We start from the raw sequence: 4,723 nt of genomic DNA on the forward strand, positions 1-4,723 counted from the left end.
TCATTCTAACAGTGGGATCAGAAGAAGTGACAATAGGAAATTATCCTCCCACCCGACGCCACTGCCTCCAACTGGACCATCAGAGAATTAAGGAAGAGTGGTGCTTGGGAGAAGAATAAAAGGAGGAGGCTGAAACCAGAGTTAGGGAAGGAGGTCGAAAGTAAGGAAGTTGGACATTAATGAGCTCAAAATGTTAAAAGTTTAACCTCTATTTCTCCACGTCTTCTGCCTCACTGCAGCTTGAAGCTGACTTCCAGGGATGCTGAGAAAATTTAGAGTTAGAGAGCAGAGTGCAAAACGGATCAGCTGCGGACTTCACAGAGCCCAGCAGGCTGAACACACAGTGGGGGCCAATTAAAAATACTTGATCAAACTTATGGCTACCAAAGGGAAGGGGAAGGAGGGATAAATTAGAAGTTTGAGAACAACAGATGTACATTACTATATATAAAATAGACAAACAACAAGATCCTACTGTATAGCACAGGGAACTATGTTCAATACCTTGTAATAACCTATAATGGAAAAGAATCTGAAACAGAAAAAAAAAATATATATATATACATATATATATATATATATATATATATATATGTCTGAATCACTTTGCTGTACACCTGAAACTAACACAACATTGTAAGTCAACTATACTTCAATTTTTAAAAAAACTTGATCAAATCATATTTTAAATATTTTTTAAAATTATTGTGTCTATCAGAGGGAGGGAAGTGCTACTTAGAAGCTAAATTCATTATCAGCCATTCTGCCATCAAGGGAAAAATTCTTATTATTGAGAAATAGATCTCTACATTGTTTCTTCCCCTTACAGAGGCTGGCAAGGAAAGAATGAGAAAATATGGAAATGTGAGAGCTTCTATCATTCTCCTATGCCGCTAAAGGTGAGGTTGCAAACTGGCCACGCAGGGGCCGAGCTGGCTCGCAGACATGTTTTGTTTGGCCTGCAGAATGTTAGCCTGCACAGTGGGGTTTTTTCCCCCCTCAGTGTTTTAAATTGGAAATAGTGGCCAACATATAAAAAAAAATAGGCAAGAATCCTTTGACAGATGTATTGCAAATAAGTTCTACTGTTCTGCAGTGTGCCAAAACTCTCCTAGTTGTGAATTTTGACAAACAGAAGTTCCTAATTTCAATGAAATCCAATTTATCAGTCTTTTCCTTTATGGCGACTGCTTTGTATGCCCTGTTTAAAAAAAAAAACCTCTTTATGAAATTCATGAAGATATTATCCTATGCTCTCTTCTAGCAGCTTTATTGTTTTACCTTTCACATTTAGATCTAAGACCCATACTGAAATAATCTGGGGGCATGGTAGGGATCCAGGTTCATTTTTTGCCATGTGGATATCCAATTGCTCCAGCGCCATTTATTGAAAACACCCTTTCCCCACCACCCCCTACTGGATTATGATGGTGCCTTTATTGTAAATCAAGGGATCATATATGTGCGGATGTTTCTGGCCTCTCTATTCCGAACCATTGCTCTTTTTGTCTAACATGTGCAACAATGCCACATTCTCAGTTACCGTGACTTTCTAGTAAGTTTTGAAACCTAGTACTGTAAGTCTTCCAATCTGTTCTTCAAGATTATCTTGACTATTCACTGGGATGGACACTTAACACTGGTGCACGTATGTATGTATCAATGTTAAGCCTCAATGAAAAATAACACAAAAGGGACTTTCTGGGGGTTAAGGGAGATGAGATATTGAGCCTCTCTCAAAGAATCAGAAACCTAGCAACACGGAAGCCTGTATGGCAGTAGTCTAGAGCTGCCTTTCTAGACACGGTGTGCAAGCTCCAATCTGTGACAGGCCCCACCTACCGCTCCCCACCACTGAGGAAGATGGGCCACTGACATCTCTCATCTTACTCTGGACTTGCTTCACTCATCTACCTTGCTGCTTGGATCCTGGGCGTATTTGAACGAATGCACTAGTTTAGCAGAGCCTGTTGCCGTAGCTCTGGCCATATGAAGAGGCGTTCCTGGTGATGGTGAGAAGGCTGCATAGCTCTGGATAATTGAGGGAGACGGAAGGATGGCCGAGGGGCTCCTCCAGAGCAGGTTTCTCAATATGCCCACTACTGACACTGCGGGCCAGATCATTCTTGGTGGTGGGACTGTCCTGGGCACTGAAGGATGTTCAGCAGTATCCCTGGATCCCACTAGATGCTCTCCCGAGTTGTGACAACCAAAAACGTTTCTAGACGTTGCCAAACGTTCCCTGGGAGCAGAGGTAGAATCGCACCCAGTTGAGAACTGCTGGCCTAGACCCAGAGCACAAACAGGAAAAAGGAAGGGAGATGTGTAGGGGGTACGGGCCCTGGGTTAGGAACACAGGCAGGACCCCTGCAGTTCCCATCTACCCACCTTCCCTCAACACGCAGAACAAGAGATCTACAAAGAGGGAGAGGAAGACCGACAGAGAAAGAGTGGATGGTGCCACGGGGAGCTGTGAGCAGGACAGCGGCTTCACAAACTCCAAGGGGCATCTTCTGTGTAAAATATAAGAACAATGTCCCCTAGAGTTGTGCAATGTGTGGCCCTAGATATAAACTATTTAAAAAAGCTCCCATCTCTCTAAATAGTCTATAAATTCTGCCCCTTTCCCATTCCGAGTGACTAGGATAAAAAACATCAGCTCCTCCGCCATTACCTCTGCCTCTCAGAATCTCCAGAAAGATAAAGATGCAGGCTCTCAGCACACGTGGGTTGAGGTTCAAGCTAATTTCATTTGCATTTCAAAGGTCCTGCATCACTATTCTCCGTATCTGTCTTTAATTTGCTTTGTGGTCCCTTTATTTCATTCCCCAAGCATTATCTTTCTTCCCCTTGGCTTTCCTTCAGCCTCATAGCATTGATGAAGTCTAATGCAGGGGTGGAGGCCTGTACCCTGTTCCCCAGTGATGTCCCAAGGATGGGAGCGGTCCACGCAGTTACAAGACTAAGGGGTACACTTACGGTAGAAAATTTAAAAACAGTAATAAATTTGACTAAAAGTCAGTCTGCTTTTATTAATCAGCGTGCACCAGCACTTCCAAAATTGTTTAGACATTTGTCAGTGATAAAACACCCCTCCCCCGCCCCCGATTCTCTTGGTCTATGTTCCAAATGATTACTGTCATTATTTTTTTAATATACATATTTATAATCATAAGCATAAGCAACATCAGCAGAGAACATAAATATTTTACACACACACACACACACACACACACACACACACACACACACACACAAATATTTATGTCCTCTGCTGATGTTCCTTTTGCTTATAATGCTACAGGATATTCACAGGTGAACCTTGAAAATTTTATACAGCTTCTGTGCCAATTCCTTTTTCCTATCAAATCTGCTAAGAGGATTTCAGGGCAAATAAAGGAATGTATATCTGGGTTACAATCTTATTTTCAAAGATACTTTTTATTCAGTGTTTGAAAGAAAAATGCAGGGAGGGGAAAACCACGTCAATACCTGCAACACTAAAGTTGGCTCTTCCAGAACACCTTGTATTTACAAAACAATATGGCGGGGCTCTCTGAAGTTGCATTTAGCCACTGAGATGCTATACTTGGAGCATTTCCCCTCCAGGCTCAGGGATTTTTCAAAATTGTTAAATAAACTCAACTGAGAATCCTTATTCAAATGGAATTGGATATTTCAGCTTCATTTCTAAACTCTTCATTTCTGTACTTTGATAAGCCTTCTCGCCAAAGAAAAGGGGGAGAGGGGGACCTTGCACCTCTCGGTCACCTCAGAGCCCCTGATATCTCCCCCTGCCCCCAAAGAAAGAGTTGAGGATGGATAAAGTCTCATGTCATCTGGTAGGACTCCTGCCTACCAGGGCTTACGCCCTTGTGTTCTGGGCTTTGCCCCTTTGTCCAAACGCATGCCAGAAATGTAACAAATCAAACTAGCGGGCTTGGTTCATGCCATAAACACTAGTTTACAATCTTCCAGTGAAGCATTTCAGGAGGAGGTTGGGGGAAAAAAATTGGGAGAACACAAACCACTCCTTGAATATCAGTGAAGTGACATCATTCACTGTGTTTAAATCTCAAAGCGGGCTGCAACGGCTGGTGCTTTATGCCTTCCTGGGACATGCAAGGCCTTCTCTTCTGGCCTTGTGCCTGACTCTGGCCACTTCCTCCCCTCATTCCGTCCAGAGGAGACTCTTTTGCAGTTCCCAGAAGGTGGCACGCTCTTTTCCAGCCTTGCCTTAGCACACACAGCTCCCTCTTCCTGGAACACCCTCTTTTTCTTGCTTAACGCTCCCTCTTCTAAGACTTCCATGAAGCCTTCCTGGATTGCCACAGTCTGAATTAGATGCCCCTCCTGTGTGTTCTCAGAGCCACCTGGCTTTGTGCCTTCTGGCGGATGCTGTGTTCACCGCCACTTACTCCTCCTGAGCTCACAGCTAGACTACATGTCCCAGTCACCCTTGCAGTTAACTCCTGTCACATGACCGAGCTCCAGGAAATGAAATATGCATAGAAGTGATGTGTGAAGAGAAATTGTGTCCTCTCTACAGTTCTCTGTTTCTTCCACACACTGGCTAAAAGGAGAAAACTCTCTAGCCCTAGAGGAAGACGGAAGCACACATAGAAGGGGTCTGGGTCCCTACATAACCACAAAGAAAAATGGCACGACTATGAACATCCACTCTGGACTATACATTGAATGAGAAACTTTCATTGCGTCAAGC

The sequence above is a fragment of the Delphinus delphis genome, chromosome X, assembly GCF_949987515.2.
Source record: "Delphinus delphis chromosome X, mDelDel1.2, whole genome shotgun sequence".
Taxonomy (NCBI): Eukaryota; Metazoa; Chordata; class Mammalia; order Artiodactyla; family Delphinidae; genus Delphinus; species Delphinus delphis.